Source organism: Notolabrus celidotus, chromosome 21, assembly GCF_009762535.1.
Source record: "Notolabrus celidotus isolate fNotCel1 chromosome 21, fNotCel1.pri, whole genome shotgun sequence".
In the NCBI taxonomy this organism is placed as follows: domain Eukaryota; kingdom Metazoa; phylum Chordata; class Actinopteri; order Labriformes; family Labridae; genus Notolabrus; species Notolabrus celidotus.
Genome location: NC_048292.1, coordinates 24129669 through 24146726, shown reverse-complemented (window position 1 = coordinate 24146726; position 17058 = coordinate 24129669).

Genomic DNA, 17058 nt, shown 5'->3' with positions numbered 1-17058 from the left:
GACATCATCTTTAACACATAACAGCCCTAATCAACACCGACACATTATCTTTGGAAACAGAATCCAAACAAAACTCTTAAAGTCCATTCATGGGTGCTGTCACTGATGTTGTCAATCAGATCCGAGTGTGAACATGCGTAGAGATCACATCATACAGGGAGGCATACGTCTGCAGTGATCTGGACACTGTTCTAATACATGCCATGAGCTGGTGAAATGGTCTTCCCTCAGGGAGAAAGGCTGTTCATCAAGTGCCGTTGACTCCTACTTTAGCTTTGGGTTACCCCTGAAAGACTTTGAAGTTCTCAAATCTACACTATGACATTCCTTTTTTTTTTTGGTGCCAATGCAATCCCCAATACATCTCTTCCGTGGTGATGAATTATGCAACGATAGAGAAATTAAGATTACGAGTCTTCCAATGAGAGGCACAGCTGACTTGACTGACAGGCGGGAACACTGTAGTTGTTGGCTAGGAGGCTCAAAGCCCGCCTCTTTATGTCACAATCGCGTGACAGCAGGAATATGTCTCCCACCGACAATGTGCTCCAATACGGCACTTCAGAAACCGATGGGTGACGTTACGGATACTACATCCATATTCATACAGTATTTGGTTAAAACTTGAGGACTTTTTTTTCATCCTTTTTGGTCTCTCTCACCAGCAGTTTGTTCTTCTCGGTATGAATAGCTGCTCGCATATCACCACCTTAAATATTTGCATCTTTTATTGGTTTCTATTTATTTGATGAAACTGTATTATCTGAATAGTAAACAATCATAACATATCCCATTATCTGCCAATTATCTCCTGGGACGATTTATATTGTGCATTTGGAAAAACATCAGCCTATACTGCTGCTTCAGATGAATCCTGCAGGAAATCAGTGAGTCAAGAAACCAAAGCAGTTTCCAGAAATGGATATCAAATAAGCTAATGTGGTTAAGATGTTTACATCTTGAACTAATTCTTAGCCTGGGCTTATTCCTTGTAAATTAAATTGCAATTGATCTTTTATTTATTTGATTAGGGCAATGCATGAGATACAACATCTGTTACTTTTTATACTTTTACATTATACTGTCATGATATTGCAATATAACAAAATACACTCACCACATGACCCCATAATACAAACAGTTACACATTATAGCTTTAACTTCTCTTTCTAACAGCTGATCCAGCATGTGATGTTAGTGAAATGAGTTTCCTTTCCTTTAGAGCTCAGAAATAATCAATGTCATGTCGCTGAAATCTCCCGGACTTCCATCCCACAGATCAAACAGTGCTCTGGTTTACTGAATACGCTGATATTATCTATCTCACGAGCCTAGAACATTCTGCAATAACCCTAACCAGTTGAGTTCATCTTCTAATAATATACAGTAACACATTTATAACCATCCTAGGTATAAATAAATACTGGTGGAACTCGAACCTTGCAACGTAAGCCTCTGACATGAGACCCAACAGCCAAGCATCCCACTTTCAACCCCCAAAATAGTTAACAGCTATCTTTGTCCCCGTGTGACCGACAAAGGTAGACTCCATACCTCCTCTGGTCGCATTAGCTAATCATATTTGTCCTCCTGTCGTCCCGGAGCCAGGAGGGGATCAATATCTCCTTCAAAATCACATCAGCAGAGTAGATTTGTGAAGATCTGACCTTATCTGACTCCAGTTCCTTTAATTCCAACTCAATATGTTTGTGGTGAGAATTATTTATGCTTGCAAAGGAAGCATCGAAATGCACTATATCTGTCATAGGGGTTTGCTGGCAAGACCACCCTGGCTCTAGATAAGCTACCAGCAGTGGATTGACAGTAACAAAGTCAATTTACTCAAGTACTGTACTTAAGTACAGTTTTTGAGTATCTGTACTTTACTTGAGTATTATTTTTTTTGGGGTACTTATTACTTTTACTACATTTGAAAGATAAATATCATACTTTTTACTTCACTACTTTTCTATCAGTGCTGTAGTTACTCACTACTTTCACTTTAAAGTCAGCTGATGAAGTTTCTTTTGCTTCTGAAATCAGATCCCAAAGACCGTAAACTGTTGGTGTACTTATGTTTGGTTTGTCTCAGTGGTGTACCCGTACCTCGGTTGAGCATAGATCAAACGATATTCAGATCAGTGCGTTCATTTAGTCATGGTGATGATGGCTATGACTGAGAAGGATGATGATTCTATACCTGAGCATTACGGCCATATTTGAAACCCACGTTTGAGGTTTTTGAAATAAAGAATGAGAAAGCATGTGGAGGTCTGTAGCTAACACTCTGGTTTGATTACAGAGAACATTGTAAACTTGTCTGTGCTTGCAGTAACTTAGTTTATATTTCATGGTATACTTTTTAGATATGAAATCATGTTTTCTATATAAACAGAACAGAGCAGAATGTACACCCATGCATTCTTGACTGCACTCATACTTTGTGAAAATACTTTTAGAGATATTTTAAAAAGCACTTTGAATACTTTAGTATTTTTAAAAGCAAGTTCTCCAGGACTTTAACTCAAGTAATAATCTTACTGAGCTACTTTCACTTGTATTGGAGTAATGTTTGACCAAGAGGAGCTATACTTTGTATACTTTAAGTAATGAAGATGTGTACTTTGTCCACCACTGGCTATCAGTTTACAGCCAACACTCCCTGTCCATCAAACTTCAATCAGTGAGAAGACATTGAGCTGTGTCAAAGCCAATAGACAGTGTCTTGACTTGACTTCATGGCAAATACTTGCTTATTTGCACATCCAAGTTACAGAGAGAATTTTTTTTTGCATCTGTTTAGAATCACTTCCAAGGCAGCTGAATGTCCAATGAACTTAGTTTTTCTTTGTTTGGTCTTGAACAACTAATGTGAGAAATACGTCTTTCTGCATTCACATGGAGTCAGGGGAGAGGTAGACAGCAAACCTAAAGTCATTTTCATGGATGTAAGCAGGATTGTAAAACTAGTTATGGTTGGCGGAGAAGTCCTGTGCACGGTGGATGATACTGCTGAAGAGTTCAAATGTTTTAAGACAAATCGTAGAAGTGCTGCGCTGGGTCTTTGCAGTAAACAGCTCTGTGGATAGTCAGGATTGCTGAGCTCAGTTCATCTTATAAAAGGGTAAGTGGAAATGAACTCAATCAAAGATGCTAAATAAATTACATAGCAATAATATATTTATTGCTGATGGCCCTGATAAAGACCTAAGTTGGTGGCAATATGTAGACTATCATAAATATATGTTTCCATGTTAATAAAGGCCTTTAATTTTAAATGAATCCTGCATTGTGACTTAAAATCTTTAAAAGGAAAGTGGCGGCTTGCATTTCTGATCGTTCATTTTTTCTCATTCAAATACCCTTTAACAAAATGAGTTCAATCATTTTATGACCCGGCTTTCTTACTAATCTGTGTGAAATACTTGATTGTGATTGGTCAAAACCTCAAACAGTAGTAATTAATTTTTAGAAGCAAATGCAACCCCAGAGACAACCTGGGCCTGTGTGGACGTTCTGCCATTACACAAACCGGACCTTTAGTCTTAACCTACCGTTATGGAACGGCCCATTTGGCCTTCGTGTTAGCCGCATGCACGACAGCAAATAATTGGCCAATTAACTAATTGCGCCGTGAAAGCGAGGCTGGTGCAAAACGTCAAATGTCCAGGGAACCTCCTGGAAAACCCCTATCCAGCTAATTCAAATTGTGCATGCCTACTGCGCATAAACAACCATAAACATTGCAAGCGGCACCGGTGTGACTGAAAGAAGATCAAGAAAAAAACAACATTTCAGCAGAAGGAGAAATGGACATTTTATTACAAGAATATAGAATGAACAAACAGCTATTATCAGCAAGTCAATCGTCAAAGTTAACATACGAGGAGTAACGCATAAGCACGATGTCCTCCATCCTTTAAACAGACTAACAGGTGTGGTAATCCTGCCGTTAGCACCTGTAATGGTGGGGTCTTCAATGTAATGCTTTGTTGGGGGTTAACCTGGCTCATGCATACCGCTAATCCATTTTTTTCTACCATTAGTACAAACGGCCCGGTTTCATCGCTAATGGCTGGACGTGCATACGTGCCCTGATCACACACATCATATGAAGTCAATCCATGGAAAAGAATCCTGCATATTTCACTTCAGCTTGTTGACATTTTGGCAAAAACGTTAGTTCCCATTTGGATTCTAATTCAGTAGGCTGAACAACATGTAGGATACTTTAATATTGGATTCTTCCTTACAATCCAGTCAACAGCAGCAAAGCCAATGAGAGCATCTCTAAGCTTCTGATCTCTACAAAGACACTTTAACCATAAAAGGTAGTGATAATAGCAACTGTGTTAAAAGTTGTGGCATTTGCCTTATTTATGTTTAAAGGTGTGTCAAAGCTCTGAGAAGGAGAGCTAAATGAGGACTGCAAACAACAACATAAATATTCCTGCAGCAGTCCTGTTCACCTCGTCTAATGTTACCTCCAATTGAAATGTTCATATTAATGAGAATTATGACAAATAAGCAGACTCACGTCACTTTAAAAATATTTCACCTTGATATAGACACATTTTTGATTATAGACTATTTCTTTACTGTAAAACTGACCTTATTCCTTTAGAGATTAGCTGTTTTGGTTAGCGATTGTTAGAAGAAACAACACATTATTTTGGAATCTACACAATGCGGCTCACAGCGGTAGTGTCTTTGCAATGTACTCCTACTATTGATGAGTATACCTCTTAAAACCCCACATAAAAAAACCTGAATTATCCATTTAAAGCAGCATTAGCAAGGGGCTAACTTTGTCCATCAGGTGTGTGGTGCAGGCATACACTCAGTTCTCAGGCCCAAAATTCAAAGGAAAGCCATAACTTTGAACTCAGATTTTCATTTCTTTTTTACCATGAAACAAACAAAATCCAACTTTGAATATTTTTAAGTTCAGTAAACCAAAAATGAGAGCAGAGCTGGTTGATAACATTATGCGGCGTCTTCACTACAAGCAACAATTTTAAGAAATTCAGGGCAGAAAACGTTGATACAAATCTGTTTTGTTGTGATATTTCAGAATCCTTCTACATTTTTTTTGCTGAGTCATCCCTCATGATGAGAAGTTGTCCCTTGTGAGCTTTTGCAAAAACAAGGATTCATCTGATGGAACGTCATGCGCCAGCTGTTTTCACAAATTGAGTTGTGCTAATTCTACACACAGAGCTGCAGCTCAGGAGGATGAAATGCCCCTGTACGGGCCGGTGAGTGGGTGGCGGGCCAAAGCCTGGTACTTTTCCATCAGGCAGCTGAACAAATGGACAGGGCCTCTGGAAGTTTCTAAGCGGCCGTCCTTATCAAGAGGAATCTTTTTTTTCCTTCCCTCCTACTTCTCCTTGAGCTTTTGTCCGTGTGATTAAAGGAGGGGCCATCGGGGACCAAAAGAAGTCTGAGTAAAAGAATGTTATTGTTTCCGGAGCAGCAGATGACACGCTTCTTAGCAAGTGAGGGAGGATCTGCCGAACACTTTGTCTGATCGACCGCCACCTGCATGGGCCCTGCCACCTTCCTGTCAAGGTTATATTTCTGGGTTTGACCTTTCACCTTTTAAACCTATCAAACATTGAAGTGGCTGAGCAGGAAAGTGATGAGAGAATAAAAGCAGCTGCTCTAAACAAAGCAACATTTTTCATGTGAGAAAAGAAGGTGGTGCAAACAAACAGCAGACATATAACCAAAGCTGTTCCTGCAGCTGACAGTGTTGTTGGAGTTTCATTCAAGGGCAGGACTCATGTTCTCTATCTGTGGAATGTGAACTCTCTAACCTCCACCTAACTACACCTTTCCCCTGTGTGTGTGCGTGTGTGTGTCTTAAAAGGGATTGTCTTAACATACGTGCAGTGATGATAGCATGACATATGACGTGCACAGCCCTTTTCACCTCCCACAGTTGTCACTGTGAGCACACGTGTGTCAACATAGCAGCCCAAAAGATCCCTGACAGGAAGGGCCACACACACACTTTGACAAACAAGCTCAAAACACACACCTACATATACAGAGCATACAGCTACACAAATACAAAACCCATGCAAACACACACTGACTGACATTCGAAAAGTAGAGCATGGTGTTTTGAAGATAAATTGCTGTGTCAGTGGGTAAACATTTTGAAAAATGCTTTCTGAAATTCAAACTGAACACTTAATCCTGACTTTAAGGAGTTAAATAATCATTGTCATTTATTTCTTAGAGGAAACCATTGATGAGCAGAACAGCAACCTGTGGAGTTGGTCTTTTTACCCGAATGTAACTTTTTTTTTTTTTGCTCTCTTCCATATTTGCCTCCAGGGGGCAGAGTTGCATGAATAAAATGTGTGTTTGAAGATGAGATTATACCAAGATCAAATTGGATTTCTGAGTGCCGTTGTATTTCTGTGGTTACCTGCTGATCACTTCTGATAAACTTTGTGAAAAGTCAATGAGACTGTTTATTATATTCTGTATTAATGCTTGAACTTTAATAAAACTTCAGCTTTTTGCTTAAAAAGCATTTTTCTTCCTTTCCAAGACCAAGTTTAATAAACTTTTTCCCTCTGTCTCTTCCACCTGAGATAAGTGCAAGTTTGGTCATGTTTTCTGGTCATGTCCTAAACTTCTAGGTTTCTGGGATATATAACACACAACTTGTTCCCGATATGGTTTCCTGTCTATTCCTGAAGAAATCCAGCATCTTTAGTTTCTTAAGAAATAGGGACATTTTAAAGAGTTTTCGAAGACTGAAATGCAGCTATCTGGGGGTAACTGACTGCTCTAGATTGTCTTGTAATGCACTGGATGAAACAATGTTGTACTGTCTCGAATCACATTGGTCCTCATTCACTGACAATGCGTACGCACAAATATGTGCTTAAACCGTGCGTATGAACGTTTGAAGCACAAATCTGGGATTCATCAATATATTCGTACTTGAATTTATTCTTACACTGCAAACAAAAATAGAACTTCCTCAAACCATGCGTACGCACAAATGATGACGACTAACTTTCTCAGAAAACGTAAACACATACACTTTTAACTATATGCATGACATATTTAAAGCACTTTCAGTAAAAGAAAAAAGCCTTTAATAGAATTCAATAATTAAAACTGTGAATTGATTTAATGTATTAAATAACCATGAATTTGACGCCTTTCCACCCTTAGCATACTTAAAATATTGAATCTTAATTAAATACTCTTTTTACAACAAAAAATCTAACAATGTACACGTTAAAATGTCACATTTTTATGTTAATTAAATCGTCGACCACTCCCACCAACAGTGCCATGAATTAGCGCATCTGTTGCCAAAACCAGTTGATTAGTTGGAGCCTATTTAAGGTCGTGCAGTGAACAAAACTGATTACCGTTTATGCCCAAGAAAGTAAACGATGGCAGATCTAGCCCTGCTTGAAGACATTGCAGCCCATGCATTAAGAAGAGAGTGCCATGGCATGTTTTCTTTCTGATTTATTTGCGCTTGTCTATTACAAAAACAGCCAATGCAAATATCGACAATCATTACATGAATGACCATTAGACGAGGGTTGAATATCATCACTTTCACCCTCATTTTGGGAACGTATTTCTGATATGGAGGTGTCTGCAATAATCGCAGACATTCTTTCACCCTGAGCTGGCTGACCAGGAGGTCCTTGCCCTCCTCCAGTTTCCTTCCTTTTTTTCTGTTCTGCTCGTCTTTTTTTTCTTAACCTGAGCCATGGTGTGAACCTCGGACACAGCATTAACAGCCTCAGTAATTGAAACCCAGGCTTAATTTATGTCATGGTGACTCCTGCTGACACGCTTCAGAAAAGTGTTGATTTTCTTGCCTCAACCTCTGAAACAATCACCTCTATTTCTGCCGAGGTTAAATTCTTTGGTTATTTTCCTTTTGGGGCCATCTTTAGCAACCTTATATTGATGAATTTGGGTGTGGTAGTATGTGGATTGCATGTTGCAGGCACATGCTTGTTAATTTAGAATTATTCTGATTTACAAATAAACACCAGGTGGTCAGAAAAAATTGGCTGGTACGCACGTGTCATGAAGCCGACGGTGATTTTGCGTACGCACTTACTTTATGCGCAGAGTAAGAACATTTCTACGCATTTATTAGTGAATGAGGCCCATTGTGTTTGGGATCATGCATATCCCAGTTCTTCAACCTTTGCTTGACCCTCTCCTACGGACTCTATCTCAAGTGTGACTCTGTATTGATCATTTTGACTGACATGCACATTTGTATTTTATTCATCCTTTTTTTTTATCTTTATCTCTTATATGTCTGTCTCTTTTTCATTGTTGTGTTTGTTTGTAAATGATAGAAGGACTTGTACTTACAGTGGGGCAAAAAAGTATTTAGTCAGCCACTGATTTTGTAAGTTCTCTCACTTAGAAAGATGAGAGAGGTCTGTAATTTTCATCAGAGGTACACTTCAACTATGAGAGACAAAATGAGAAAAAAAATCCAGGAAATCACATTGTAGGATTTTTAAAGAATTTATTCGTAAATTATGGTGGAAGTTAACTATTTGGTCAATAACAAAAGTTCAATTAAATACTTTGTTGTCAGTTCAATTAAATACTTTGTTGTCAATGACAGAGGTCAAACGTTTCCTGTAAGTCTTCACCAGGTCTGCACACACTGTGGTATTTTGGACCATTCCTCCATGCAGATCTCCTCTAGAGCAGTGATGTTTTGGGGCTGTCGCTGGGCAACACGGACTTTCAACTCCCTCCACAAATTTTCTATGGGGTTGAGGTCTGGAGATTGGCTAGGCCACTCCAGGACCTTGAAATGCTTTTTACAGAGCCACTCCTTCGTTGCCCGAGTGGTGTGTTTGGGATCACTGTCATGCTGGAAGACACAGCCACGTTCCATCTTCAATGCTCTCACTGATGGAAGGAGGTTTTGGCTTAAAATCTCACGATACATGGCCCTGTTCATTCTTCCCTTAACACGGATCAGTCGTCCTTTCCCCTTTGCAGAAAAACAGCCCCAAAGCATGAGGTTTCCACCCCCATGCTTCACAGTAGGTATGGTGTTCTTGGGATGCAACTCAGCATTCTTCTTCCTCCAAACACGGCGAGTTGAGTTTTTACCAAAAAGTTCTATTTTGGTTTCATCTGACCACATGATACTCTCCCAATCCTCTTCTGGATCATCCATGTGCTCTCTGGCAAACTTCAGACGGGCCTGGACATGTACTGGCTTAAGCAGGGGGACACGCCTGGAGCTGCAGGATTTGAGTCCCTCTCAGCGTAGTGTGTTACTGATGGTAGCCTTTGTTACTTTGGTCCCAGCTCTCTGCAGGTCATTCATCAGGTCCCTCCGTGTAGTTCTGGGATTTGTGCTCACCGTTCACATCATCATTTTGACCCCACGGGATGAGATCTTGCATGGGGCCCCAGATCGAGGGAGATTATCAATGGTCTTGTATGTTTTCCATTTTCTTACAATTGCTCCCACAGTTGATTTATTCGCACCAACCTGCTTGCCTATTGTAGATTCACTCTTCCCAGCCTGGTGCAGGTCCACAATTCTCTTCCTGGTGTCCTTGGACAGCTCTGTGGTCTTGGCCATGGTTGAGTTTGGAGTCTGACTGTTTGAGGCTGTGGACAGGTGTCTTTTATACAGATAACCAGTTCAAACAGGTGCCATTAATACAGGTAACGAGTGGAGGACAGAAGAGCTTCTTAAAGAAGAAGTTACAGGTCTGTGAGAGCCAGAACTCTTGCTTGTTTGTTGGTGACCAAATACTTATTTTCCACCATCATTTACAAATAAATTCTTTAAAAATCCTACAATGTGATTTCCTGGATTTTTTTTCTCATTTTGTCTCTCATAGTTGAAGTGTACCTCTGATGAAAATTACAGACCTCTCTCATTTTTTTAAGTAGGAGAACTTGCAAAATCAGTGGCTGACTAAATACTTTTTTGCCCCACTGTATATAGCATTTTTCTAGTCTTTCTGACCACTCAAAGTGCTTTTACATTACTCAACGCATTCACCCATTTACACAACATTCGCACACTGATGGTAGAGGTTGCTATAAGGGACCATCAGTATTAGTTAACCTCATTCATACACATCACACACCGCTGAACAACAGCGGGAGCAATTAGGGGTTCAGGATCTTGCCCAAGGACATGTAGGGATATGACTGCCGGAGCTGGGATCGAACCGCCAACCTTCCGACTCTGCCCACTGAGCCCCAGTTGCCCTCGGCTTTGTATGTGACCCTTTTGGGATTATTGTGATGTTAAGAACAACAACGTTTTTTTCGTCCTATCCCAATAAGCCATTTAGCCCCCAAAAACTGACAAAATGTAAGCTAATTCAGCTGTGTTGACAACTCTTGGCACATGAGCTAATGAGCTGAGGACCTATGGATAAAAATTATTTCATTTCCAATATCATGTGTAACATATTCTGTAGCAGCTCTGTGTAAACTATTGCAACTCCAGCTTAATTCATAGACCGCAGAGGAAGATGGACAGAACAACTGTTCCCTGACAGCCGGACTTCCACCACTAATGCTTATGAATCTTCAAAGTATTGCGCTTAATAAATAAAAAGGAAGATCACCAAACATTAGGAGACAGATATTTTATATTATATATTCTAATTTCATGGTACGCCTGACAATGACAAATAAAGGCTATTCTATTCTATTCTATTCTATTCTATTCTATTCTATTCTATTCTATGTTTACTGGTCTATTCAAAGTTTCTTCACTGAGCAGATTAGTAAAAACTTGTTTGTCCACCAGAGTGCAGTATTTCTCTAAAATTAGTATAGAGGATGCAGAGGTAGTGATATTACAGTATTTCTCAGTTGCTAAAACACTAAACCCTATTGTCTGAACCAAATTCTTAGTGTCTGAACCCTTGTATTTAATCAGTCACTCTTTTGGTAAAACCAGAAGCACTTTTCACCTGTTAGACACAACTTCAAACCCATTCTCACTCACTAAAACACATGTTGCACTGTGATGCACTTGTGCTGCATAATGGTAAGCACAGGTAGTAAAAGTTACACACATTTGAAGCACAGGTATCACAGCTTAAACACAACCACTCAAAAATGATCACACTTGTGGCTAATGATGTGAGGAAACCAATATAAGCGTGGATCCGGCACACCAGGGTTTCTTTTCCCCCTGTTGCCTGGCCAGGGAGAATGTGGCCTCTGGTGTGAATGAAGTCCTGTGGCCTGACAGCACGTAGACCTGATTCTGTGGCTGAATGATTGTAGATACTGTAAGCACTTCTGTTTGATTTTGTGATTACACTGGAATGTGCTTCTCATTTATATTTGTCTTTATTTTTACTGGATACAAGTGCTAAATTCATTTAGCATACTGTGAACAATAAACATGATTTCTACAGCTTCATGTCCTGAGCATTGTGTTTTCAGTTTTCTATGTAGTGTGTAATGACTGCAATTCATCGCGAATCTCTTGAGGCTGGCAGGCGGGGACGCATAGCTGTTGGCTAGGAGGCTCAAACCCCACCTCTTTACCTCGCACTAAGTTAGGTTGAGTTCAACATGTCCAATATGGCTCCCGCCGACGATTGGCTTCAAAACAGTGCTCAGGAACAGATGGGTGACATCACGGATACCACGTCCATTATTTATACAGTCTTTGGTCACAGACAGATGTAAAACTTAAGAGAACTGCACAGAGCTGCTGAAGTGTTTGAGTGTTTTTTAGCCTGAATCCCATGGGAGCAATTTGTTTTGTGAATTGAACCTTGAGACAGGGCAGAAAGTGGGGGCAAGTGATGCAAAATCCTGGTGCTATTAGCAGCTGCAATCCATTCTCTGTATCCATTCTTATCTATTCTGATAAATAGAAACATTTTCTCTATATAAAAATATTACAGAGTATTGTGTGGCGCACACATAACATGGCTTAATTACTTTAGTCAAAGTATCGAGACTCCTATTCAAACATTACTCCAATACAAGTGAAAGTGTCCCAGTCAAATTATTACTTGAGTTAAAATACAGGAGTATTTGATTTTAAAATACTTAGGTATTCAAAGTAGTTTTAAAAAGATGTCAAAATGTATTTTCCCAATGCTTGGTTGCAGTCTGTTAATTATGTTTATTCAGAAAATATTATATCAAATCTATAAAAAGTATACTATGAATAAAAACACCAAATAAGTTATTAGAAGCACATACAGCTTGCTTAAAAATGTCCACCTGGAATAAAACATCCGTTTGCTATATACCTGGACCTGCTTTTCAGGTTAGACGATGAATTTGTGTAGGCTGTGATGAAGTTTGTGTGTGGTGAGCAAACATTTACAATGGCATAAATCGTTCTTCATCAAGTACTGTACTTAAGTCAGTGTACTTTGTTACTGTGTGGTTCTGTGTTTCCTCAGCGCTCTAGACTCAATGGGTGGTGTCTAAAGTAAACGTACGTACGGTCTCTTTGCCAGTTTTCCAAAGGGGTCCTCATCATGGGGATTACACACAGAAGAAGTGAAGATAGCTCCTGGCCTTACCAAGCCCAAGGACAAATTCCTTGATGCGAGCTGTTTTATGTAGAGGGTTTACTGCCTGGAATACGCTTCCCATCGCAAATAGAAAACTCAAGGACAAAATATCTGTGAAAAAAAGTCATCAAAAGATTTGTTTTAAGCTTGAGGTAGATTCAATTATTATCTGTTTTGATCTTCTGACTGTTTTATAATAATAATAATAATAAATTTTATTTAAAGGCGCCTTTCTCGGCACTCAAGGACACCGCACAGATAGAAATATATATATACACGAATTCACATTAAAGGAAACAAAATCAGAGTCAGAAATGAAAACAATATAAACTAACAAGGGGTAAGAAAAAAAAAAAAGAAAAAATCTTTGTATTATTTTCCATTTATCTTTAGATTATTTTTTCACAGGGTTGCTATGGCCTATTTCATGTTCAGCAATATTTTATTATATCTTTTAAGATGTTTTGAATTGTGATTGTAAATTACTGTTTTTTATTACACATGCTGTGTGTATGAATGTGTACTATTTATTGTATTTTTCTTATTTATTTATGTGTGTTCTTGTGTCATTGTGGTGAGCAGGGAGCATGTGCAGCACTGATGTCGAAAACAAATTTCCCTACGGGGACAATAAAGTACATCGTATCGTATCGTATCATCGTTATGTCTGGACCCCAAGAAGACTAGCGACCACATTGTGGAAGCTAATGGGGATCCGAATAAAGATAAAAGATAAAGGGTGAGATCTTGAAATCAAAGCAAAGCTCTTATGTCTGTATGCTGATTATGACTAAGTAAAAAAAGAAAATAATTGTACAAAAGTTAGAAACAGCAGGCAGTTATGCTGCTTTTGTTTGTGAAGAGGGCTTGTCATTTAATTGAACTCTTAGATAAATATCATTAAGTACATGCTGGATGTGACTGACTGAGCTGTTTGTTCATGGTCAATTATGTCTGTTTAAGTAAACAACAGGTGACAGTCACCTTCAAAAAGGTGCGGTCTCAAGTATCATATACCAGCGCTGTCTACAATCTACACCCCGGTGACCTGGGTAAATGTGCCTAATTGAAAGGATTCAGAATCCTTACATGACAATATGTTGTGTTTTACAGTTGTGTTCATAAGTTTACATTTTCTGGCAGAATTTGTGATTTTTTTGCCCATTTTTCAGAGAATATGAATGATAAGAGAAAAGCATATTTTTCACTCATGGTTAGTGGTTGGGTGAAGCCATTTATTGTCAAACAACTGTGTTTACTCTTTTATATCATAATGACAACAGAAACTGCTCAAGAAATCATAAATTCTGCCAGGGTATGTAAACTTATGAGCACAACTGTATGCCAGTACAATCCAATGTGTACCCACTAATTATACTGTGTACTGAATACAAATATATTCACATCTACCCGTAAAAATGATTCAGGTAGAGTAAACGATATCTGACAGCTAAGATTTAAACACAGAAATCTTTTAAAGCTCCTGTGAGGAACTTTTAGTGTGTGTTGAATTTGGCGCCCCCTGTGGACACAGTATTACATTTTCCCTATTTGCTGATCTTGTTGCTTAAGAAGACATTTTTGGTGGAAGAAAAAGTGGACAGGGTTTATATAGGTCTTTAGTGGAAGTATTAGCTTCCACTGCATTATTTGTACTTACCTACTGTATATCTGAAATCAGGTACCAATGACAGTTCAGTGTTAGGGACTTATCACTTATGACCTCCATTTGTCCAGTTTTTATTAGGGGTATAAAAGTACGGCACTAAAGGTAATCCAAATCCAAAGTTCCCACACTTACTGAAAACTGAAGTACCACACACACATGCTGAGTGCACGATTTAATTTCCTGTGAGCTCAAACTGTGTTTATCTGTGATCATTGGTGTGTGTGTCAGTGAGGAGTAGGAGGGGATGCACAGAGTGTGCACTCAGTACAGGGTATATCGCTTTATCTTGTGGAGAAAAAAAAATCAAGCCTCTTGTGAGTTCATAGAAAGCAAAATTAAAATGAGCCTCAGCTACTCGCTCTCTCATAAAGTCTTGATCCTTAAACCCGGTTTCAGCGGCGTAGCTTGACGTTCAGAGTAGTAAACAGTGGTGCATGGTGTTCCTGTCTTTGTGTTTGTGTGCCTATGTTTGTGTGTGTCAGCCCAACCTCATGGAGCACCTGCAGACAGCAGAGCAGCTGGACACAGAGGCTGCAGCAACACAAAAAACATCAAACAAATTCAGCATATTTGTCAGGTAAAACATTAGTGGGCCTGACGTGGCCCATTTGTGTTTATTGCAATAGAATCAGAGGGATTATAAACTACGAAGCAAGTTCAACATATCCCAGATATCTTCCCCTGATCCAGCTTCACTGAACCTGACAAAGGAGATCGCGCTAAACTGTCACATGAAGCTGGCTATGAACATGTTGAGTCAATCCAGAATTACCCTGAACAGGCGGAGAAGGCAACACGTGACCAATCACAGACACGAACAGCCTGTCGTCAACACATCCACATATTTGTCAAACACTGCACTGATATTAGATATATTATAAAAATATGAAGAAGTTAAACACATAATCCAGATTAACTTCAACACAGCTGTGTTTGAAACATGAAGGAAGAACTGAGGGATCAGACAAAAGCTGTTTGAATGACGTCTTATTTCTCATCATTAGAGCTTATAGTCAGATAGATCTGACTATAATAAGTCTGTTTGTCCCCTGATGGTGTGTTGAGTGCAACAGTTTTAGACATTATATTTCAGCTGCAGCCCTGACTGTATCAACTGAGTGCTTCATAAAAATGAGAACATGATTCAAAGTGAGTTTTCACCTCACTAGATACTGATATAGGTAAAGACTTAGGGTGGGGGGTGGGGGTGTGGGTTGGGTGGACGGGTCTTACTCAGGGGGGGCAGATTGTGGTGCAGTAGTTCACTACGGCTCTCCCCCCTCTCTCCCGCCTCCCTTCCATCCCCCCTATTTTAATGCACCTCACTAGCAAACATGCATACAACAAAAAAACAAAAACAAAATTCAAATCATATGACACAAACACAGATCAGGTTTGGCGGGGCCTTAGTGTTTGGCTCGGCCCTACTCGTTGGGGGTCCATCGGGGCTGGGTAGGTGGCTGGTGTCCCTGTCACCCTCCGTCCCCCTGCTGTCCCCTCCCCTGCGGGGGCCTGGTCCGCGGCCGCCCTCGGAGCTGGGTTTCCTGGGGGTTCCCTCGCGGTCCTCTTTGGGGGGTGGGGTGGCGCGCAGCTGGGGGGGTGTTACTACGGCAGCCATTGGGGTGTCCCTCCATGCCCCCGCGGCCTGGTCCATCAGTCGAAGGGCGCGGGTGGGGGGCGTGGTTGGGGGGAGTGGTCGGGGGGGATTGGCCCTGCCGCCTCCGCCCTCCCCCGCTCCGGCGCTGGTTGGCGGGCTCTGGTCCTGGTCCTGCCTGGCTGCCTGGCTGTCTGCTCCTGGTGCCGGGCCCCCTCGGCCCTAGTGGCTCCTTTGGCTCTGTCTTGGGGGGCTGTGGGGGCGGTGTTGTGAAGGTGTTCCTTGGGGGGGCTGCGGGATCTCTCCCCCCTCGCCCCCCTTTCCTCCTGCTGGGTGACCTGGGGGTCGCCCTGGGTGCTCCGGCGGTACCTGTTTGCTTCCGGTCTGGGTCCTTGGCTTGTCCCCTGGCCTGGGTCTCCCGCAGCGGGTTGGGTCCTTCGGTCTGACTGCTCTCGCGGCCCGGGTGCTGGGCCGAACCGCTCGGCTGATCTGACCTAAGTGGTTTCATCTGCACCAGTGGTGGTCTTGTTACACAAATAGAACACAGCACGGCGGCAACCCTCTGCGACCCAAGCTTCAGTAATGATTGTGGACACTAAGGGTTGCTTAATCATTAGTATCACCGGAAAAAAAAATTTTTTGACGTCATGGTGATGTAGTAGGTTGGAAATGCTGCATCCTAAGTTTTTATTAAACAGACACCCCCTCCATTTTTTGTTTATATTTGAACCTATTTTAACACTTTTTGTACAATCCTTTCATTATGGTAATACACTACCACGTCAGTAGATGGTGCTCTGGTGCTGCTGTGGATTCACTAGGGAGACTTTAGCTACACGCTCTGCTCATGCGCAGCTCAGAAATAAACCAGCTCCAGCCTGAGCAAGACGCTCCTTATCAATCCACAGGTACTGCAAAACTCGGTTCTCTATCCTTGACTTTAGTCGGGAACTAATGTGAATGTTGTTGTAAGAGTAAGTGTACTGTTTGAATATGGTTTTGAGACCTCTAGTAAGTGTAATGAGTTTCATTGTTGAGCTAAGTGTTACGACGAGTTCGAGGCATGCTAGTAGTTCCGTCCATGAACTTCAGTAGTACACAGTAGTTTTATAAGTGTATTTAACTGACATTAGCAACCTGTAGCGTTACTGAATGTGTTTGAAATATTGTTAAGAGTAATTGCCAGGTAGCAGTGAGTAGAAGGTGACCGTATTCATACTAGTTTGTACATTTCCGGTCAG